The following is a 24,440-nucleotide window of genomic DNA, read 5'->3' as shown; positions in this document are numbered from 1 at the left end:
TAACATTTCTCAGGCCGGATAATTCATCAATTAAAGATTCCCTTTTATGCTGTACTGGGAAGCAGGGCTAGATTGCACTGTGAAGAGCGTACCACACGTGCAGCCTCATTCATCCGTCTGTCTTGTGGGCACATCAGGGTTTCCATATCTTGGCTTTGCTGAATAATGCTGCAATGAGCATGGGCATGCGGAGATCTGTCTGAGATCTGATTTCAATTCTTTTGGATAAACACCCAGAGGTGGGATTGCTGGATCATATGGTAGGTGGTTGCTTGGGGCTGGGGGAGGGGAAATAGGAAGTCACTATTCAAAGGATATAAAGTTTCAGTTATAGAAGACGAATAAATTCTGGCCTGGCACAGTAGCGCATGCCTGTAATCCCAGCACTTTGGGAGGTGGAGGTGGATGGATCACTTGAGCCCAGGAGTTCAAGACCAGCCTGACCAACATGGTGAAACACCATCTCTATTTAAAAAACAAAATTAGCCGGGCATGGTGTCAGGCACCTGTAGTCCTTAGCTACTCAGGAGGTTGAGGTGGGAGAATCACTTGAACCTAGGAGGCAAAGGCTGCAGTGAGCTGAGATTATGCCACTGGACTCCAGCCTGGGCGACAGAGTGAGACTCCGTCTAAAAAACAAACGAACAAAAAAAAGGTGAATAGGTTCTGAAGATCCACTGCAGAACATCCAGCCAATGGTATTTTGTTGAGCACTTGAAATTGGTGGAGGAAGGATCTCATGTTGAATGTTCTTCCCACAATAATTTTTGCAAAGTTGCTCGTATTGTTGCAGCATCTCCCGGGTGGGACTGCTCCCTATCTCCATTTATTTGGGCCTCTGTGTTGCTGATGTTGCGGGGTCTGTCGATTTCCGGAAGAGCCTGAGGGTCTCTTCCCAGGGCGTCTTATGCGTGCTGACTGTGTCTTCTCCCTGTGTTCCTTGTTTCAGTTTTTGTCATGGTTGTTCATTTGCTCATTCAACCAGCATCTCTGAGCATCTGCCGTGGGTCAGACCCAGTGCTAGGCACAGGGAATCATTTTTTAGTCCCTGGAAGTTCACAGCCTGGTGGGCAAGAGGAGCATCAGCCACAAAACCATGTGGGTGAGGGTGAGACTGGAGCGTTGGTGGGGCTGGGTTGGCCTCCACAGGGAGCGGTGACCTGGTGGGCTCAGCCACTACCATGAAACATGCTACTTCAGCCAGAGGGTCTCCACTGGGGCAGTTCTGCCCCCAGAGAGCACTTGGCAATATCTGGAGACATTGATGTTTGTGAGTAGGGGATGGGGGTGCTGTTTGCATCTGGGAGGTAGAGGCAGGGATGCCCTACCCAGGACTGCCTCCCAGCAGAGAACCCTCCAGCCGCAGGGGTCAGCACTACTGAGGTCGAGGAAGCCTGGCTTTAGCGAGACCTGGAAGATGAACAGGAGCCAAGCAGATGAAGAGGCAGGAAAGGGGTCTGGGCAAAGGGAGCAGCGTGTGCAGAGGTCCTTGCTGGGAGGGAGTGTGGGGACACAGTTGGGTGGCTGGAGGGGTGTGTAGGGCTGTGGTGTGAAGACAGCATGTGGGCAGGGCAGGCTGCACAGGCTCCAGGCCTAAGCGGGAGCCAGGGGAGCTCCTCTTTCTGCCCCTGCTGTGGGGAAGTGTCCCAGGTCTCTCCTCCAGGCTGGCTGTGTCCAGCTGCTCCAGACTTTTAAACCCCCGGGTCCTCCCCCAGGGTCCCCTGACACATGGGTCCTCTGTGAGGTGGCGTTGACCTACATAGTCCTGCCTGTGGTCAGCCACACCGCACATTTCCACCTCAAGAGCGTGCGAGAGAGAGAGGAAGAGAGAGAGGGCTCTGTGGGTCTCATTAGTCGTTGATTGAGGTCAGAGAGCTCTGGCGTTTATTTAACTCTGCAAATTAGAACAGTTAATTTCCTGGGAAATGAATAGAGTCTTCTCATTGATCTAGGGGAGAGCAGGTTTCACCTTAGGAGGGCAGAGGGAGGAGGCGAGGCCGGTTCTGCTAATTCCAGAGGCGGGGTTACTCTTAACAAAAAAGCCTTGATTATTTTTGCTTTTTTGCTGGAAATTTTTAAAAAATTTTGATGTCTTAAAAAATATGGGCCTTGGAATGCTGATGTTGTTAAGTTTCTCCTTAAAACATTACACATTGCGTGTGTGTGTCTCTCACTCTCTGTGAGAGACAGAGAGTGAGAGACAATATAAGGATTTTTTGCACTGGTCAGTGTGTTTGGAAGACAGCACGTGGCCTCATCTCCCTTGGGTACTTGGGTACTTGATGTATGTGCTGACACCTTCCACGAAGACATGCAGTGAGCAGACGACTTCCGGCTTTGTTGAATTCAGCCATTGCCACTATTTGATGGCAGAGCCACCTCCCTGGAGTAGCCTGCAGAGTTGGTGCTTCTCAGCACAGGCCTGGGAGATGCTGTGCACCATGCACGTCAGATGATGCTGTGATCAACAGATGACTTAGTTTCCATGATGTTAACAGGTGTCAGCACTGACCGCTTGCCCAGTAGCTGCCAAAGACGCTCACCTCATGTTCCTTAACTCAGTCCTCTCTGCAGTCTTAAAATAAGCATAATGGTCTTAAAATAATATAGCATATAAGAATAATATAACATGTATTATAATAATAAATGTATATAATAATATAACAAGGAGCTGCATTATTATCCCCATTTTACAGGTGGGGAAACTGAGGCTCAGGAAGGTGACGTTGAACATGAAACCCCATGCTTGAGGTTACGTGGTTGGTCAGAGGTCCAGCCAGGATACGAACCCCAGCATTTGGGTCCAGCAGCTGTTCCGGGTCCTTGTACTCGCTTCGGGGATGGTTATTTATTCATTCAGTGCAATGGGGTTGGTGCCTTCTGTGTGCTTTGCACTCTGCTGGCCTGTGGTTGGGACCTAACATTCCTCATTCGACTGTCCCCCGTTCCCTCCAACCCCCCCACACACAGGAGACGGGAGGCGGCTTATTCTGCACCTTTGGCTTCGCCTGGCTCTGTGGGTGCACCAGGCTCCGTCTCTCCTGCAGCAGCTGTGAGGTGCAGGCATCAGGATCCGCAGCCCACACCTGCAGCTGAACTGAGCGGAGACCTGGCTCCTGCAGTATCTGAGCCTCCTCCCCTTTCCTGCCCAGACTGGCATGAAGGGAGAAGGAAGTCAGGATTCTCTGTCTCCCTTTACAGCCCAGGATGAGTCCCTTCCTTGGTGCCTGAATCCCTCCTGGGTCCTGGTGTGCGCAGTGGCTGTCACTGCAGCATTTGGGATCCTGGGGTGTGCTGAGGCAGCAGGAAGCTGTGCCCAGAGCAGCTTTTGTCCCAGAGCCCTTTCCAGGCAAGGCTGCGTGCCAGCCACACAATATGTTCACTTCATCCAACGCTGAGACGCAGCCACTGAGGGGTGGCATCCTGGAAGGAACGGATGTATGGCAGGGAGCGGGGCACTCACACCTGGAGGAGAAAGTGACAGACTGGGGTGGGGGCCTCTGGTTCAGTTCCCAGTGGACTTGTGCAGAGAGGCCTCTGATCGCAGCAGCGCATTTCTGCAAGAGTGTAGCGGATGCTCTTCACGCAGCAGGCATCGTGCCCCAAGCTCTACCCCCAGAGTCCCCTTTGACATCCCGGGCTGTCAGGAGGTCTCGTTATCTCTTACAGATAGGAACAGTGAGCTCTAGAATGTTCGGGGACCCTCCCTGTCACTTCACAGGTGCAGAGTTAAGAGTTCCAGCCAGCATCCAAGGGCCTGAGCTTATCCACCCAGGACATGCTGCCCGACGTACCCCTCGCCTCTCCAAATTTGAGAATTAGGAATGATGGTGGCAAGAGGATAGCGAGGATGCATGAAGATTCCCTTGCAGCTCGGGGTCTTCTGAGAGTCAGCTGGCTTTCCCTAGGGGAGTGTGCCCCTAGAGGACTTATCTTTGTTAGGAGTGATTGCCACTAGCTGCAGGGCAGCCCAGTGTCCCGAGTGGGTGGCAGGTCAGCCCCTGTCCCCTCGTCTTGGCCTCTGCGTGAACTCATCACACATCTGTTCATCAGCCCTGCCAGGAGGGGAGGTTTGGGAAGCTCTTCATCGAGTGAGTGTTTCACCTCCAGCAGACATTTATGGCTCACGTGCAGGCTGATTGGAAAGTTCTATTCAGTTGGCTGAATCCTTGCACAGGAAAAAACAATACACCAAACACAAAATAATGTGTGATGCCTATAATTCTTAAGCCACCTGAAGTCGGAGCCACTGACACTCAGCTTCTGCCACCATTCTGTCATGGTACGGGGGCCTGCAACCCCTGCCCACCCCTGCTCCCTGACGGTGATAATTTACCAAGATTGGCATCTTCGTGTATGTTTTAGTCACCAGTTCAGCAAAGCAATCAGAGCTCATTCTGGATGCTTGGGTTTCTACCTTGGGGCCACAGGGGCTGTGGCTGTGCAGAAACTCTGAAGGGAGCTCTCCCTGGAGAGGAGGGGCCTCTCATCTTACTATGACCTTGAGCACATGCAAAATGGGTTTGTTTTAGCTCTTTAGGGCATTTCAAAGAGGCTTATTGCAATTAATGCCTCCCTGTTGGGGAATTAATGAACTTGAGATTGTATGATCCTAAGAGTGGAAGGACGGAGATGATAGTCGTGACTTACCCAGAGACAAAACCTTTGCACCTGAAATTATGAGAAAATATTAGCTCTGGTGCCAGTACATTTGAGGGGAGATAGCAAAGATGGTTTCTAACAAGCTAGAACTTGACACAGCAATTATGCCATTGACTTTTGTATAAAAATCCTTTTATCTGTCTTTACTGGCTGCCAGGGGTGTGGGAGCGTGTGCGATACGGGGTAGGGACGCAGATTGTCCAAATGTGGTCCTAGCCTTTGGGTATGAAGTGCATACCTGGCTGTGGGAGACAGATTTGCAGAGGGCCAGGGACGCTGGGCATAGTGTGAACCTGAGCAGGGGCTTCTTATGTGGTACAGTCCAGGAAGCCTTCCTGGAAGAGTTTGAATATTAAATTGAAACAGATGCATTAGTGCCCTGGGGCTGCCATTAAAAAAATTCCCAAATTGGGGGACTTAAAACAACAGATCTCTTTTTCTCGTTCAGTTCTGGGAGCCAGAACTCTGAAGTCAGAGTGTCGGAGAGCCACGCTCCCTCTGGTAGCTCGAGGCGAGGACCTTTCCTGACCTTGGCTAGCTCCTGGTGGCTGCTGGCAGACCTTGGCTGTGGGCTCAGATGCTCCAGCGTCTGCCTGGCTCGTCACATGGCCTCCTCCTGGTGTGTCTGAGTCTCTTCTGTGTCCACGTTCCCCTCTTCTTGTAAGGACAGCAGTCATGGGGTTAGGACTCACCTTAGTCTGGTATGAACTCATCTAATTTGTACCCAATAAGGGCACCTTCTGAGTTTCCAGGGGAACATGACTTTTGCAGGGATGCTGCTCAACCCAGTCCGCCAATCCACAATGAGTATGAAAGAGGAGCAGTGGAGGAGTTTCTCGCACCCAGGAAGAGTTGCCCTAAGTCATTTTCAAGGCACTTCAGCTGCGTGCCAGTCTGCACACCTCCCCATGTATAGAGGGTGTGGCAGGCACTTGACCCAGGAGAGCTTTGGGACATGAACTCGCTGGGAGGCCATCAGACAAGGAGATGCAAGAACAATTTCCGAGACCACATCAAGCCTGTTTCTTAAGCTTGCAGGAAGCACTCACAGCCATGCCTGCAGGGGTCCTGGCTCCCACCCCTTGTCACCGGGTGATGCTGGGCGAGTCCTGTAACCTGCCAGTGCCTCACGTCCAGAGCCACCAGAGGCCCTTTCCCCGTGGGGCTTTGTGGATGTGAAACAAGATGGAACACATCGGGTGCCTCTCACGGTGCCTGACGCACAGCCAGCCATCTGGAGACAGTGGACGGCATTTTCGCAGCATCCTTCTTCACTATCCTGCGTGGGTCATAAGTAAGTGGTCACTGAAAAAAAAACAGTCTTAGCTTTTAAACTCTTTCATGTAGAAAATCTCTTGAAGAGGTTCAGAGGAGCCTGGCATCCCTGAATGTTGTTTCTCATAGCCGTAAGGCAAATCCAAAGGTATCTTTCTCTTTCTGGAGTGAAGTTGCTATTTTAAATTCTGTTAATATTCCCTTACCTGTAGATAGTAGGGCCTTGAAATTTCTCCTTTTTTGTCTGATAAAAGGCAAAAAGAGAAGTAAAGGCTGCATTTCTTGAGAGATGTCCGAATGGGAGGGGTGTGTTTTGGGAAAGAGGAAATTCAGGCAGGAAGTGGCCTTTTCATCAGGTGAGGGTCTATGGGGCAGGGGGTTAGATGTGCAGGGGACAGCATTTGAGTTCTTGGAGAGATTATGAAGCCAGGAGCACTGGCCCAGGGTGGCGCGACTAGGGCGGGGACACAGCAAAGCAGGCCCCGACAGGAAGGGTTGAAAATGCCACTCAATGTGCAAGAGTGTTTATTGGTTTAATTTAAAAAAAAAAAAAAAAGCAGTGCGGTCTATAAAGAGCTCCATGGCCATCAGCTTTGGAGGGCTGCCCCCAACAAAGCCAACAGGCTTTACTAGAACATTTCTTGAAAACCCAGTACCATGTGTGCGTCTCACCACGGGTGCCGACGCGAATGGGTTGCCCCTTTTCCTACCCGTCTGGTTGGCCTAGTCAGCGCCGCGCCATTCCCAGCTTCTCGCTCTCCCTGGTGTTGGCGGTACTGGTTCAAACCCACTGGGAGGTGAGGAGCTGCCTGTCCTAATGTACCCGTGATGGTCGTGGGAGTGGAGCTCATTGTAACTACATCTTCCCTTCTGTTTGTTTTCAGACACTAACTTTAAGGGACAAATGAGTGGAGGATGGAGTGAGGTGGCAGGTCCGAGTTTTGCTCACAGAATCTTGGCTCAGGCAGGGATGAATATGCCGCTGTTTGCATACTCCTCCACCGCACTGCCTTGTTTTAGGAAGGGCTAAGCCTTATATATTTAGTTTATAAGCCTTATAAACTTAATCCTAAGTTTAGCTCATGGTAGGTTTTGTGAACATATTCAACAAATAAAGGATTAAGTGACCTGTTTGAACCCTGTTGATTTCCTGATTTAAAAAAATAAGTGTAAGAGGAAACTTGCTGAGAAAAAAAAAAATGTTATTTTATGAAATATATGACAGTCTCTCCAATATGTTGTGTGGCTTCAGAATCTTCTGGAAATCCTCCGATAGTCTAGCCAAAGGAGGATATGACATTTCAGCTAATCGAAGGTGCAAGCATCACCCTGAATCTGTCACAGTGTATGAAGTAGATGACCAGTTAAAAGATATTCAGTATAAGAAAATCAAACTAGCCTTAAAATTACACTGTATGGAATCCTATTCCTCCTGAATCCAGAAGGCACACAAGTATTCTGGAAGACCCTGGGGGTCATGGGAGCTGGATCCAGAAGGCACACAGGTATTCTGGAAGACCCTGCGGGTCATGGGAGCTGGATCCAGAAGGCACACAGGTATTCTGGAAGACCCTGGGGGTCATGGGAGCTGGATCCAGAAGGCACACAGGTATTCTGGAAGACCCTGGGGGTCATGGGAGAGCCTATGTGGCTGCATGTGGGGTTTGCAGATACACTGACTGAGTATTGGGGTGGTGAAATTCCACAGGGCACAGCCTCTGCTGCATCAGGTCACATCAATTGGTATCAAAAATGAGGTTTTTTTTTTTTTCATTTCCTTGGAGGAAAAATTTTTTTGATTTTAGGTGGAGAGAAGGCACTGGTAAATGCAAGATGTGTTACTTCTTACGACTTCTCATCTCAGTAATCCTCAGACTCAGCAAGAGCCAGCTGTGAGGTGTAGTAAGATACATGAAATAACTGTTTCCAATACTGCCTTCCTGTATGTCATCTACAAACAACCTGCTTGTCAGGTGCCTTTTTACTGGCTAGAAGTTTTCAGATTTACCTCCACCAGGCAAGATTACCCCTTACTCTTCATCCTGGTCTCCCTAAGCCATTTTGCAGCAAAGGAGAGGGAAGAGGTAGCCCTGGGATCCTGTGAGCATTGCGTGAAGTGGTCTACTGGAAGCAAATGATGGCTTTGAAATCTCATCTTTTATCTAAAAAAATATATCTACCCAGAAGCCATAAAAGAAAAGGCAGATATGTGTGGCTATATAAAAATTAAAGTTCTTCACTGTCAAAACACATTATTTCATTTTTATAGAAATAAATAGAAACCTGAGGAAAACTTTTTAAATATATTTGAAAATTTTCCTTAATAAATAAAGAGCTCTTTGAAATCAATGAGATAAATACCTGCAGCTCAGTTTGGTGGAGGTTGGGGATGTTGAAGAAAGAAAGGCTAAATTCTGTGAACCAGTGGAGAACGGATTTTAGGTGACTGAGAAACAGTTTTAAAAGATACTCACATTTACTACCTGCAGAATAAAACTGTGATCTCCTGTTTGACCAGTCAGATTGGCGAAGATTAGAAAGTGAGTGCTCAGGGCTGGGAGGCTGTGGGGAAATCGACCCTCATGCAGGGAGTTGGTGGAGTACAAATTGCACATTTTCGATGGTCCTTTGACAGCGTCCACCAAGATGTCACATGGACACACCCTTTGACCCAATAATTCCACTTGTGGGAATTTGTTCTATAGATGTACTCACAGGTGTGCAGTAGTCTTCACTGTGGGACTATTTATAATAGGAAACTGAAGACCACACACGTCTCTAGCACCTGAGAACTGTCTCACCTCACTCCAGAGCATCCACAGAATAGGAAACCAGACCGCTTGCATGAAGGATCAGGTGTAATTTTGTGAATGGCCATGAAAATTTGCTCAATAACGGATCTTATTGAACAAAGCAAATTCACAGGACAATACTGATGCTTTCATGGGAGATGGACTGTATGTGCTTGTATATACATATAAGCACATACAGTCCATCTGTATGGATATTTGTGCTTATATGTGTTTGTACAACATTTTTAGAAAGATATTTGTTAAATATACAGTGTAGCTAGGGAGTGGGTTAGAGGATGCAGGGAGACAAAGAGGTCTTATTTATGTGAATTAGTTATAGTGGACTCAAATTACTTTTTAGTAAAATTGCTATTTTTTACTTTTTTGAGATGAAGTCTCACTCTGTCACCCAGGCTGGAGTGCAGTGGTGCAATCTCGGCTCACTGCAACTTCCATCTCCTGGGTTCAAGCGATTCTCGTGCCTCAGCCTCCCGAGTAGCTGGGACTACAGGCGCCCGCCACCACGCCTGGCTAAGTTTTTGTATTTTTAGTAGAGATGGGGTTTCACCGTGTTAGCCAGGATGATCTCAATCTCCTGACCTCATGATCTGCCTGCCTTGACCTCCCAAAGCGCTGGGATTGCAGGCGTAAGCCCCCGCACCCAGCCCAAAATTGCTGTTTTTAAAAATAGTTTTGTCAGGTGCAGTGGCTCACACCTCTAATCTCAGCACTTTGGGAGGCCAAAACAGGAGGATTGCTTGAGCCCAGGAGTTCAAGACCAGCCTGGGCAACATGGCCAGACCCCATCTTTACTAAAAATTAAAAAAATAAAAAAACTGGCTGGGCATGGTGACATGTGTCTGTGTTCCCAACTACTTGGGAGGCTGAGGCAGGAGGATTGCTTGAACCCAGGAGGTTGAGGCTGCAGTGAGCCATCGTTGCGCCACTGCACTCCAGCCTAAAGTGACAGAGGGAGACTGTCTCAAAAAAATAAAATTAAAATAAATAAATACATAAATAATGAAAATAAATAAAAAATAGTTTGCTCAAGGAGGAACTTGGTCTTTCCTATTAGCTCTGAATGATGAAAACTCCCATTGTATAGATGTTCCTGAATTTACAGCCCAATAAACCCCTTTTAAGTTGAAAAGATAGCTGGTGGAAAATGCACTTCATACACCAAACCTGCCAAGCATCACGACTTAGCCTGGCCTCCTGTAACCGTGCTCGGAACACTTGCAGAATTGTCGAACACAAAGCCGATGTGATAGTAACACGTTGAGTGTCTCGTGTAATTTATTGAACGCTGCACTGAAAGTTTGAAACAGACGGCTGTGTGGGTGCCGAGGATGGTTTCTACTGAATGTGTATCATTTTTGCACCACCATAAAGTCGAAAAATTTTAGTTCAGCCATCGTTTAAGTTGGAGACTATCTGTACTTGACAGGTAATATGAAATATTCACATACGTTCTGCCCTGGAATCCACTCTGTTCCAGTGTTTAACCCCAGTGTGCCGCGGTGGATTGCAGCATGTGTGGAGGGCACCCAGATCCTCAGGGTCCCCTTGTGGGTCTGGGACGCGGGTTGAGGTGGCTGTGAGCGGCTCTTCTGCCCCTGGCTTCTGTATTTAATAAGAGAGGGCTCTTGTTCTCTCTCTCTCTCCTGCTTTGTACTTTCAGTCAATCTCTTTCCAGCATGGTTCCCCCTAAAACATCAGAAGGCTGAGTCTGTGCTCTCCTCTCAGAACTTAGCCACTTGCATTCCACAGACCCTGGATTGTCACTTAAAAAAAAATTAATTTTAAGTTCCAAGATACATGCATAGGACATGCAGGTTTGTTACGTGGGCAAACATGTGCCATGGTGGTTTGCTGCACCTATCCACCCATCCCCTAGGTATTACACCTCACAAGCATTAGCTATTTTTCCTGTTGCTCTCCCTTCCCCCACCTACCCCCTGACAGGCCCCAGTGTGTGTTGTTCCCCTCCCTGTGTCCATGTGTTCTCATTGATCAGCACTCACTTATAAGTGAGTACATGCGGTGTTTGTTTTCTGTTCCTGTGTTAGTTTTCTGAGGATAATGGCTTCTGGCTCCATCCATGTCCCTGCAAAGGAATGATCTTGTTCCTTTTTATGGCTGCATCGTATTCTGTGGTGTATATGTACCACATTTTCTTTCTCCAGTCTGTCATTGATGGGCATTTGTGTTGATTCCATGTCTTTGCTATTGTGAATAGGGCTGCCGTGAACATACATGTGCATGTATCTTTATAATAGAATGATTTATATTCCTTTGGGTATATACCAAGTAATGGGATTGCTGGGTCAAATGGTTCTAGATCTTTCTGGTTCTAGATCTTTGAGGAATCATCACACTATCTTCCACAATGGTGGAACTAATTTACACTCCCACCAACAGTTAAAAGCGTTCCTGATTCTCCACAGCCTTACCAGCATCTGCTGGTTTTTGACTCTTTAATAGTCGCCATTCTGACTGGCATGAGATGGTATCTCATTGTGGTTTTGATGTGCATTTCTCTAATGATCAGTGATGTTGAGCTTAGATTGTCACTTGTGATGGTTTGATTGTCTCCAGAGCAGCCTGTGCTTTGGTTAAATAGGACTCAAGTCATTGTAGGCAGTTGCCTTCAAGAAGAGTACCCGCATGTCCTGACGGGGAACGCCTGCCTTCTGGGCAGCGCACCTGGTGCCTGAGGCTGGCTGGGCACCAACATGCTCCAGCAGGGTGTCCCTCATTCCCACAAACAGGGTCAGAACATGGCTGCCACCTTGGGAATTCACTTTTCTCACATGGGATTAAGTATCGAAAGTGACTTTCATGTAAGAGCATTATCAAAGTTGCACAGCGCTTTGCAAAATTACATCTCATCCCTTCCAGTCGCTGCCTGGTTTCCTGCTCTGTGGATGGGCTGAACTTGCTTAGAATATTCCCAGACGATAGCGACTGAGTTGTTTCCAGCTATCATAAAATACTCCTCCCCTGAGTTCCCCTGCATGCCTGCGAGGGGATCTGTGAAATAAGTTCCTAGAAGTGGAATTTCTGGGTCAGTTAATCAGGTGGCTATTTTCGTGGATGTCGTCAAATGATCATTCGAGATTCTGCAATTTCACTCCCACTAATACCGGTGCGAGGGTGCATTTCTACAGCCACCCCACGTGTGGGAGGATCTCTGCTGGGGCTACGGCGGGGAAGGCTATCTTGGGGCTCGGCGTCTGTGTCCCCATCTCCTCCCATGCCCAGTGCCCGGGAGCCTGCCGTGGCCACAGCTGCACCATCTCCACAACCACCCTCTAAAGCTCCTGCCCTGGGTTGAGGCCCTCCGTCAGCCTGTTCTCACTGCCCTCTGGTCCCCTGAGTCCTCCCCATGGTGGTCAGGAGGGTTCTGTGAAAAGCATGAGTCTGACCATGTCACTGCCCTGTTCATGCTTGCTTAGCCTCTGTGTCCAGACCCTTCGCTGGCACACAGAGCCAACACCCGCTGGCTGGCCTGGGGCAGGTGGCCAGGGCAGGAGGTGGGCCTGGGGCAGGCGGTCGGGGCAGGAGGTGGGTCTGGGGCAGGTGGCAGGGGCAGGAGGTGGGCCTGGGCACAGTGAGGAGGTATCCTCACTGTGTCTGTGCATCAGCCACACTGTCCTTTCTGTTCCTCACACTTGTCCAGTCTGTCCCCCACCAGAGCTGTCCTCTGATCTGCCCATGGCTGACATACAGGTCTCAGCTCAAACTCCACCTCCTGCCTGACCACCTGCCCCAGGCCCACCTCCTTCCCCGGCCACCTGCCTCAGTTGTACCTCCTGCCCTGGCCACCTGCCCCAGCACCCTGCCCAAGATCCACCTCCTGCCCCAGGCCCACCTCCTGCCCTGGCCATCTGCCCCAGGTCCACCCCAGGCCCACCTCCTGCCCCAGAGGCCTGCCCCAGGCCCACCTCCTGCCCCGGCCACCTGCCCCAGGTCCACCTCCTGCCCTGGCCACTTGTCCCAGACCCACCTCCTGCCCCAGCCATCTGCCCCAGGTCCACCACCTGCCCCAGACCCACCTCCTATCCTGGCCATCTGCCCCAGGCTCACCTCCTGCCCCAGACCCATCTCCTGGCCCAACCACCTGCTCTGGCCACCTGCCCCAGACCCACCTCCTGCCCCGGCCATCTGCCCCAGGTCCACCACCTGCCCCAGACCCACCTCCTGCCCTGGCCACCTACCCCAGACCCACCTCCTGACTCAGCTACCTGCCCCAGGTCCACCACCTGCCCCAGGTCCACCACCTGCCCCAGACCCATTGCCTGCCCCAGCCACCTGCCCCAAGTCCACCTCCTGCCCCGGCCACCTGCCCCAGACCCATTGCCTGCCCCAGCCACCTGCCCCAGGCCTACCTCCTGCCCCGGCCACCTGCCCCAAGCCCACCTCCTGCCCCGGCCACCTGCCCCAAGCCCACCTCCTGCCCCGGCCACCTGCCCCAGGCCCACCTCCTGCCCCGGCCACCTGCCCCAAGCCCACCTCCTGCCCCGGCCACCTGCCCCAGGCCCACCTCCTGCCCCGACCAACTGACAGAAATGAGATGCCAGGCATTGTCCCCAGGTCCCCTGTGTTAGTTACAGCACTCAGCCTGTCTGCACCGGTCTTGAGCAGTTCTTCATCTACTGGCTTTCTGGCTCTTCCCCTGGACCGCAAGCCCTTGCTGCCCTCCTTGGTGCTGAATGGTGCCTGGCACACAGTAGGCATGTAAAAAGCGTGTGTTGAGGGCATGAGTAAACTCTTCCAAGGGAGGCCACCTGTGCACCCCACAGGGAGGGAAGCTCTGCCTCTGCCCCCTTCTCTGCCGTGGTTCTTCAGTGCCCAGAGCAGGGCCAGGCACAGGGGGGCTCTGGAAAGGCATCTCTGAGTGGACAGAGGCTGGCTCCTGGCTGAGAACACAGACACTTAACAGCGATGCCTGGCTTCCCAGAGAGGAGCAGGGTCCTTTTCAGCCACATCCCCTCCGGCCAGCCTGCCGTGGCCCTCACCACTCCGCGGCCCTCATCACTCCTCACAACTCCGTCAGACAGGAGCTAGCACATGTCAGTCTCTCATCAGGGCAGGTGGAGCAGTATGGGTTTCCTTCTGGGCGTCAAGGTCTCTGTGGCTACGGACTCAGAGCTGGCTGAGCCAGGCTGTTTCCCTAGAGAGTCCGGGAAACCCATGGTGCTGGCCCACTGCACAGCATCCCCAGCCTCAGGGCTGCTGCCTCCCACGCCCTCAACAGTGCAAGGATTTGTGTGACCCCAGATGGCCCATAGGAGGACCTCTCTCAGCAGAGGGCTTAGGTCTCCTTCTGGTTTCTGATCTGGGGTAGAGGGATTCTTGGTGCATCCCCTTGGCCGCCACTGCCGCCTCTGTGCCTTTCCCGCCCCCACCCTGGGCAGCAGGCACTTCGGGCCAGGTGCAGTCAGTTACCACCGGTTAACTTCACCCTGCAGTGGGGGTAATTGAAGGTTCTGTGAAAGCTTTTGGCTAATTTACAGACTTCTGGCTGGCTGCCCCCCTCCCTGGGAGTGTGAGCCTCTTTTTGTCTTCTCTTTGCCCTCCTGCTTTGGGTCTTGCAGGAAGTAATTCACTTCCTGGTGGGTGTTACTGTCCCTGCCCCGGCTGTGGCGCCAGCCCTTCCTCTGGCCTCACCCTGTGTTTTCTGACAGTCCAGGCTATTTCGGGAGAAGGCTGTGGTCACAGTGCTCGTCACCCTGGCTTTCTGCTCAGCCCCTGCGGAGGTTGACGCTTCCTTGCCCTCACAGGCCCCGAGAGCCTCTTACAGCATTATCCTAAAACAAAGCTCCAGCTTTTCTTCCCCACCGCTGGGCAAAGTCTTTATTTTTGGACCAAACTAGACACTTACTTGTTTGTAAAGGGTGGTGCTTTTTGGCTCCTAAGAAACTTACCTGGGGTTGGTGGCAGTCTTCCTTGGCCTTTTGAGAGCAGGAAACTATTTTTAGAGGCATTTTGGCAACTCTAATAAAGAAAAGAAACAAAGTAGGTGTGACAACTGCTTGTAATCACACACACACAAATGCACACGTATACATGTGCAGACACACATGCACACATATAGGCACATGCACACACACGCACACATACATACGCACACACATATGCACACATGCACACACACATACACATGCACACACACACACACTTGCATGGGGGAGCTGGCAAGTTTCTCTTTATTTGGACATTTGGCAAAATCTGAGTCGTAGAAACCTCAATTCAGACATTGCAGGGGTGCGAACTGTCAATGTGACTCCTGAAGCTCTGGCTTAATGAGACCCCAACAGGCATTATTTCACTACAAAGGTCACCAGGTAATCTGGCCAAGGGGGACCCAGCACAGAGCTCTCACCTGGTTCCAGGAGGGGTGACTGCAGTGGCAGGTGCAGTCCTAAGAAGTGATGTTGTACAGGGAGCTACCCTGTAGTTGGTGTGTGTGGCCGTCCCTCTCCTCCCAGAGCCTCCTGGGAGGACAGTCAGAGCCATCACCCTAGGCCATGCATGGCCCACAGAGCTGCCTTCCCGTTGCCAAAGGGTGCACAGGCCTCTGGGTATCCCCAGGTTGTGATTTCAGGCGAAGAGCATCGTGATGTAGTTTACTGCCCTTGTATCAGAGTGGCTCAAAATTAACCCCTGGGCTGTCTGGGAGACCCGCTGTGAAAACACACTCCACATGGCTCCGGTACCCCCATTAGCACATGGCACATCTGTGGCCTGCCAGGGCCTGGCAGTGGGTACGCACAGGCTGCAGGTGGGGGGCACGGTGAGGTGACTGGATGGGAGGGGCCTCCCGGTCAGTGAGGGCAGGAGAGACCATGGGTAAGTCTCGACCCTTCATGGGCTGAGAAGGGCAGCACCTGTCCATCCTGGGAGGCGTCCCCTCTTCTCCAGCTTGGGAGGGTGTCCTGGCCTGTGCAACTCTGGTCACCCCAAGAGGGCCTGGAATTGGAGCCACTGACCACAGCAAGCCTCTGGGCCACCCCTCTGAGGGCCTCCCTGAGCCATTCTGTAACCCCCAGATCTGCTTTCTATTGCAACTTTTGAAACAGTGTCTCTGTCATTATAAAACCTCATCTGACCCGAAATGAGGCTTATGGAGTACATCTTATGTTTGCTGTGTCTCACATAATCCCGGGTAAGTCTCACAGACCTGTGAGCTGGTTTTCCTTGTTTTCCAGGTGAGATTCAGGCTCAGAGAGGTTAAATCGTCACCGAGGTCACACAGCGGCGGGTGGTGGAGTGCATCTGGCCTCTTCTAATCAGTTAGGGCTGCCATAACACACCACCTGAGACCGGGTAATGGATAAATCAACAGCAGAAATCATTGCTTACAGCTCTGGAGGCCGGGGAGGCTGGGATCCAGGTGCCAGCAGTTTGGCATCTGTTCGGCCTCTTTCTCTGCTTCCCTGACCATGCCTGTTGCTGCGTCTTCAAGCCTCTGATAAGTGCACTAATCCCATTATTAGGGCAGAGGACCCAACCACTCCCAAAGGCCCCGCCTCTTTGTGCCACCACACTGGGGCTGGGTTTCAACAGATGGATTTGGGGGTGGGGGACATGAGCACCCACACCTCTGCAGGGCCTCCATCTGTGACCCTCGCTTCCTGGGGTGGAAGCTTGTGTCCTTTGCTCAGTCTATGAAGTTGCTTTGGCGTTCAGCTTTTGGAACCTCAGGCTTCCTCCTGCCCATGACGGTGCTGGATGTGCTGAGAAACTCCACTTCGCCTCCTTCATTTGCTTATGAGTTTTCTGCAGGAAACCTCAAGACCTTCCTTTTCCTAGGCTGCTGAGCCGCAGGCTCCAGCCTCTCCTCCAAAGACCTCTCAGTAAGAGGCATCCTGCGTCTTAATAAGCATAATGACAGCGATGGTGCGGCTGGGGAACCAATGAGATACAAGACATCCAATGAGTCTCCCTAACATGGTTTCGTGTTGTGCAGCATGAGCCACTTTCCCGAGTTGGCAAGAGGAGGTCTCACGGCCATTGACAAATGTCAATGTATTAATACTGATTCCTTTCTTCATAGCCCAGCCAATCTGGGATGAATGTGCAAGGACCAAGCCGGCGGTCATCCCTGTGTTCCACATAACAGGTAAAGCTGCCGTGTATTTGGTCCAACAGAGATCGAAGGTCATTATATTCACTGTGTTCAAAAACTTAAGAATAAGCCACAGGTAAAGCATTTAAAGATTCCAGGCAAAGGGATGTGACATTTAAAACATTCAGTCGCACTGTGTGTGATGCACAGGTGCGATTATTGGCACTGTGTGAATAAGTCACATCTGGTTTGGATTCCTGCTAGCCAGTTACTCAGCGGGGCCTTCCAGGGCAAGGTGGTCTCACCACTGAGAGGCGGCCCCAGTGGGACCCTAATTGCACCAGCAGTTGTTCCTAATAAGAGAACTAACACATTTCTCTGAATCTCCGTGACTCATTCAGATTCCCATCAAGAAAATTCAAACTGAGATGGGATCAATAAGTCGTGCAAATTGTCGGAGAACTCCCTACATGGAGGGCATCAGAGTTCACCTTTCGAGAAGGAGAGCATAATGCATCCCACCTGAACACTTCCCCGGCTCGGGTGCTGAGGGTTCAGGGTGTGGTTCACAGGCAGCTATTTGTGTAAAGGGGCTGGCGTCTGCATCCTGTCTTGGCTATTGAGGTTGTTTAAAGTGTGACTTTGGTAAGAGCTGGTTCTACCCACTAATAACTGTTTCTGCTTCTCTGATCCAATAAGAATCATCCAGGTTGACACAAAGATCTGTTGCCAACTGGCCCTTATTTGTGGGGTTTATCATGAAAATAGAAACACAGCCCCCACCATGATCACCTCTTAAACGACTGGCCGGTGTGAGAGAATCTCAAGCTTTTTTGTCATTATCCAGCTTGTTTTTGATATTGTCGGGGAGAAGGTGCAGATATGATCACCAGAAGATGCATTCTCATCAGCTCTCCCACCTGGGAACTTTCCCCTTAGAGTGCCTTCTCTCCATTCCTGCCTGTTTAAATCCTACAGGTGCCTTCTCTCCATTCCTGCCTGTTTAAATCCTACAGGTGCCTTCTCTCCATTCCTGCCTATTTAAATCCTACAGGGCCCAAACAGACCCACTTAGTGGCTGTGAGACTGTGGGTGAATCACAGTTCACTCAATAAGCCTTTTTTTCTTATCTACACAGTGGGGATATTTTGAAGATTAAATGAGAGATGTGTATAAAATATGCACTGTGACTAACACGTAGAAGTGCTTTTTCCTCTTCTTCCTCCTCGACCGTCAACATTATTATCATTAAATATGAGTGTTTCACTGATTCTTCCCTGATTCCTCCCCCACCACAACCACCACCACGCTTTCCCTGTGGTGACCTATTTTCTCACGGCACCTGTTCCTCAGTACAATACCTATCCCTTCTTCAAGCCCCTTTTTGTTTCCTACCTGGAAGGCATTTTTGTGGGCCTCCTTCAGCCTCCCTTGATCAATGCCAAGCCTGTGTGCAGAGTAGGTCCTTGCTAAGTATTTGGTGGAAGGAGGCCAGGGCCTTATATAGCCAGCATGTAGGATGAAACTTCTTTTTGACCAAAACATGGGGGTGATTGTCAATGTAGATTGTCACTTCAGTGGGTTGATTGCCCAATTCATTGAGAATCAGTTGAAGGTAAGAGTCCCTGAGTCCTGGCTCCCGTTCAACCTGCTTTCCCTGCTGGACTTTACAAGGGAGGACTGAGATGTGTTCCTTCCTATCTCTCTTCTGTTAAAACAACACTTGCCCAGTAGAAGCACATCCCAGTCTCACTCAGGGAAGAGCAATGACTGGGGAGTGAAGACAGGTGGTCTGGGTGGGTGGGCAGATTCTGGCTATCAGGCACAGGTGTGTAACCTTGGAATGACATGCCTCTTCTCTGTGTCTTAGCTCCCTCTCACTGCGAGGTTCACAGCAAGGGCTGGAGACAGGCCTGGGTTGGAATCCTGACTCAACTGTTCTTAGCTGTGATGTTCCTGAACAAGCTACTTTCCCTCTCTGAGTGGCTGATGCTTCCCTGTAAAGTGGGGATGCTCTAGGCAGCCACATCCCATGGACACCTGAGAACTTAGTGAGTTATCATCTTCCATGTGGCTGGCAGAGTGCATTGTTAGGCAATGGTGGTGGTGAAGATGATGGTGATGGTGATGGTGGTGATATGATGATAACACTAATGATGATGATAATAATGATGGTGGTATGATGATGTTGATGATGGTGATGATAACAGTGGATAATGATGGTGATGATAGTGATGATGATATTGATGACGATGGTGATAATGATGATCATAATGGTGATGATGATGATGGTGATTATGGTAATAGTGATGACGGTGATGATGATAATGATGGTAATAAGAATGAATAATGATAATAATAAGGATGATGGTGATTTTAATGGTGATGATGGCGATGATAATGGTGATGATAGTGATGATGGTAATGATGATGATGGTGATGATGATAATGATGATGATGATGGTAATGATGGTGATGGAGAGCATAATGATAATGACAAAACTGATGGAGATCATAATGATGATAATGTGATGATGACCATGATGCTGCTAATAACAATGGATGATGATGATGATGATGTTGGAGATCATAATTATAATGATAAAATTGATGGAGATCATGATGATGCTGCTGCTGATAACAATGGATGATGAGGAGAAGGAAGAGGATGATGATGATAATGACAAGATGATAAAAACAGATCATGATGAAGGGGAAGATGACGATGATCATGATCATGATCATGATGGTGATGATGGTGTACAGATACTTCTCGGGTCTAATCCTCAAGTTTCTTCAGTATTTCCTTGAAGAGTTTTGCATGCGTCCATTTTCGAAGCCTCTCCCTGTGAGTGCATCAACCTCATATTTTCGCACCCTGCTGAATTGTCCTCCCTACTTGGGAAGCTTGACATTCCATTCCATGACCTTCATAATCTATAAGATTTCTATTTCTTTGAGCTATGATTTTTCCTTCAGTATGTGTGCTTTATTCTACTTTCTAAACCTGTGCCTGCACCAATCATTTGCCCTGCTGTGAAGATAGAAATGGCGCTTCCTTCTTTCCTCTGGTAATTCTGAGATGTGTGAGTTTCTGCCCTGGGGTTTTTAGTTTTCTGAAACTGCAGGGGGTTAATTAGTTTGGTTATTTCACAATAGCATTTACAGTTTTCTTATTAACTGGGAAGACATCCAAGGACTCCTACTCTTCACTGGGGTCTTTTGCAATGTTTTAGTCACAAGGATGGGTGGTAGGACTTGCAGAGAAGCCAGGAACAAGGAGAGATCAGAGTCATTGAAATCACCTCTAACTATCCTCAAAAAGTCATGAGGCTCAGTTTGTCTTTTTGGTTTGACCAAGCAGAGAAATATTAGACAATGCACAGCTTAATTGTTCAACTATTCATTTTCTACAGATTTTGCTTCAAAACACTTAGAAAGCACAAATTATCAAGATACTTTAAGTTGGGAGATTGGGAAAAAAATGAAGAGAAAAAAAATCAGGGTATCAGGATCTTAAAGCCAGCAGAGGTTTTTTCTTCACCCAAAAATCTCAAAAGGGAACATTCTTTCTTGGCAACAGTTGAGTAGTTGTACATAAGATTTGACAAGGAATGGAAGTGGAAGAGCCAAAGATGTTGTTTTCTCACCATGAAGACTCGTTCTCCAGAATGGGAATCAGCAAATGAGGCCCCGTCTGGACTTGGGGACTTGTCTCTTGCTGCTTCTCCTACCTAGATATTTGCTCCCTCCCCAATCTGCCTGGTCCTCTGACCCAGATTTAACTTTCATTTGCTCATGGAGTCTTCCCTGACCCTCCAGACTATGTTGCTCCCCGACTGACCATTACCGTTTATATGTAATAATAATATCAAGCACTTGCCCAATGCAGAGATTTAAATTAGAATTAAAAAGAGACTTTTTAATTATACTTAATGATTCCCCAGAAAGTGTTTATTTTTAAAAATGTTGAACTATCCTCAGGGCCAAGATAATATTGTAAGGCTGAGTATCTTAGAGAAATTCCATCATTTATTTTATGTGTGTGATTCTGCTGTTTCTGAAGCAAACACCCAGAGATGCTCTTGAACATGTCTCCAGAGAGATTACCTGGGAAATTTATTGCAGTTTTCTTCATCATGGCAAAAACAAAAGCAAACCAAAATGTCCAGTGATGGGAGAGTAAATATGCAAATTGTGGTATATTCAAGCACAACAATTCTGTAATAGGCCACACGTACACACACATATACACACGCACACACGCACACACACGTGCACGTGCACACACGCATGCACATATGCGCACGCGCACACGCACGCACACGTGCACACACATGCACAGACACACGCGCACACGCACATACACACAGACGCGCACACACGCGCACACGCACACATGCGTGCGCGCACACACTATGTATATGTTCATGTTCTCATGAATGAATCTCTAACATATTGGTATATAAAAATTGAAAAACTATTTTGACAAAAATGGTACTGTTTATATGATGTTTAAAAACATCCCCAGATACTATATTTCATTTATGTGTGCATATGGAATGAAAGCATGAACGTGAACAGAGAGGACACACAGACCAATTTCCAAATTGTGGTTCCCACTGTGGAGGAAGGGACCAGGATGGAAGACAGTGAGCAAACAGGTCTTCCACTGTTGATGATGATGGTAATGATGATGGTGTCATGTGTGATACTTTACCAGAATGTGTGACACTTCCTGGAGATCTGAAGCAAAGATGATGAATGTTCTCACTTGCTAAATTTAGGTGGAGTGTGTGTGTGCCTTGCACGTGTGCATGCGTGTGTGTGATCATTATTGGAACACTCCTGTATGTTTGAAATATTTCATAGTTAAATAAACAGCGGTGGTCTTGTGATGGGCTTGATGAAGAGATTGTAGGGTCATGCAGAAAGCTGTGAGAGGAATTGAGGGACTTTGTGGTAGGTTATGAAAGAAATTGTGATGTGGGCTTCCTGCCTGCTCTTTGCCTTTCTCGAGATCTGTGCCGTGGACACCCAGATATTTCCTCATGCTCAGTTCCCTGCAGGCATCCCTGGGGATTGGAAGTCTTAGAGGGATCCATTATCTGATGGAGAATTCGAGAAGGACTCTTCCATGTGCTGGATCAGAGCAACTATTCAGTGTCCCCTATAGGGCAACTGATTTAGAATGTTTGAAGGGAACAGTCCTCTGAATTAATCCCACCTCTAAAGAGTTATTTAAATGCTATCTCATTACCTCTGAGTTCCTTTTATGAATAAAAAGGGTATTACTGAGTTTAAGATGAGTTAATTAATGAAGTATAATTCCCAGAAAGCCTCTTTGACATAATTTAAAAACCCAGGTAGGTATAATCCCATCATTTAAAACTTTGAATGGGAGACTGGAAAATAATATTCTGATTGTGGGATACAGTAACCCCAACAAGGGAATTGGAGTGAAGGGAAGGTGAGCTAGCAAGGGAGAGAAGGTCAGGCATTGGGAGAACCAACAGGTGACGAGGAATGAGACTCAACCTGACCCTGAGTCACAGTATACAGTGGAGGGCACCAGGGGGATGGTGTTAGCTGAACATATGGATGAGTTGCCAACAGCCAGAGCCTCTGACAGGGAGCCAGCTGCCAGCCCGCCACTGTCCAACACATAATGCAGCCTCCATTGTGGGTGAATAAACCCAATCAGGCATCCATCTGTCGGAGATATTTTACTAAAGGGGCTTCTCCATGAGGTGGCAATGTGGACTTTCCAAATAGGATTCTGTCATGATTTGTGTAAAGTTATGCATCATGATATAATTGCCGGACCAAGGACTTAGAGTGGGCCATAAAACAAGCAATTGTTTCTTTTATTTATTTGTTTCCTTTTTTTTTTTTTTCAAGACAGGGTCTTGCTGTGTTGCCCAGGCTGGAGTCCAGTGGCATGATCACAGCTCACTGCAGCCTCCATCTCCTGAGCTCAAGCAGTCCTCCTGCTTAAGCCTCCTAAATAGCTGGGACCACAGGCACACACCCCCACGCTCAGCTGACTTTTTATTTTAAGAGACGAGGTCTCACTTTGTTACCCAGGCTGAGATAGTTTCTTATCTTCTATTGGGTTGATACTTGATTCTGTTTACCTATAATGTCCTGAATATTGGGGAGCAAGTAAATAAATCTAAGTTTTTGCCCAGTAAGGGCTACACTGGCCACAACTTCATAAGCACAGTTTCAAAATGTGAACTAGGTGTTTGCTTATATCTGCCAAGCAACAGAAAGCAACGTCCCCGTTAGGCAGATGCAGCAGGTAGCAGCAGCCTTGCAGTCTGCTACGCGAGGCCGCTTGGGACCAAACCCTTCCTTACCTCCTTCCCTGGAGAGACAGTCACGATCTTGGCCTTCACCGCAAGCTTGCCCTGCTTGCTCAGTCAAATAAAGTGCAAGCATGAGATAAACACATTTCAAGGAGTGAGTGCTGTTGCAGTGTGTTCTGTGAATGTTTCCACTATTTTAAAGGAAGAAATCATTTTGGTCGAAGGCATCGCTCTTGGTTGTGATCAAACAGAAGGGAAATAAGTGCTTAGCACAAAAGGCGGCACAGAACTTGACCTGCAGAAATGTTTGTCATTGTTATTACTTTCATTAAACTTTGGCTTCAGCTATGCAAACTCAGGAGAGAAATAAATGACTCCAGTGACAGGGAAAGAAATTTTATGGCCTAATATTGACCAAATCTGGGAGTTGTGAGGTAGCCAAAAAATAACATTACCTTTGTTTGACCAAACTGTCAGGGCAAGATTACTTGGTTTCATATACTTTTTTTTTTCTTTTTTTTTAGATAAAGTGGTGTTGAGGGAAGGAATTTGAGATCATAATTCTTAGCAGCCTTGAAAACTGGCAAATGAGAAGACTGGTGAATAACATTATTCCAAAGAGGAAGCTCCTTCTTCTTAGATGATAAACACCTTTGTTGATTAATTGCCATGCGCTATTAATAGGCAGCTGAGTAATTGGAAGTGATTGGCAGAAGGTCTCATGAGCCCATCTGTTTGTTGCATTTGTATGACCATTTTCAGCATAGGGCATCTTCAAAGTGCGATGGAGAAGCTTGGAGAGCGACAGGCCAGAGACTAAGTGAGCAGGACTTGGAGACGCCCATCCTGCCTTGAGAGGACCCAGGACAGTCCTTTCCTAGGGGTTTGCGTCTCCTTTTCTTGCCCACAGTATCAGTTAAGCATGGAATGCGGAGGAAGCTGGTTGTTTAATCTGGGAGTCTGGAACTCACAAAACTCTTTAGAAATGCTTAGCCCACAGTGGGTGAGGCTGGTAGCAGTGGTGGCACTGAGGCAGAGCTGTGGATGACTGCCAGCTGTGCATTTAGGGTCTGAGGAAGGGGAGGCTTTCATCTCCTGGGACAGCAGTGATTGAAAAGATGAGGCTGTATGACTTAGACCAGTGGTTCTCCACCTTTTTGGCACCAGGGACCAGTTTCATGGAAGACAGTTTTTCCACAGATCGGGGTGGGGAATGGTTTGGGGATGCTTCAAGCACATTACATTTATTGTGCACTTTATTTCTCTTATTATTGCATTGTGATATATAAAGAAATAATTACACAACTCACCATGACGTACAGTCAG

The 24,440-nt window shown here is 48.7% G+C and overlaps 1 protein-coding gene across 1 annotated transcript in view; it reads left to right on the top strand.

The window, feature by feature from the left end:
* The window catches only part of CDH4 (cadherin 4), a 676,597-nt gene that overhangs the window by 61,571 nt on the left and 590,586 nt on the right, over nt 1–24,440 (top strand). The window lies entirely within an intron of this gene.

This window comes from Theropithecus gelada, chromosome 10 (assembly GCF_003255815.1).
Source record: "Theropithecus gelada isolate Dixy chromosome 10, Tgel_1.0, whole genome shotgun sequence".
Lineage (NCBI taxonomy): Eukaryota > Metazoa > Chordata > Mammalia > Primates > Cercopithecidae > Theropithecus > Theropithecus gelada.
This window is presented reverse-complemented; position numbering and strand designations above follow the sequence as displayed.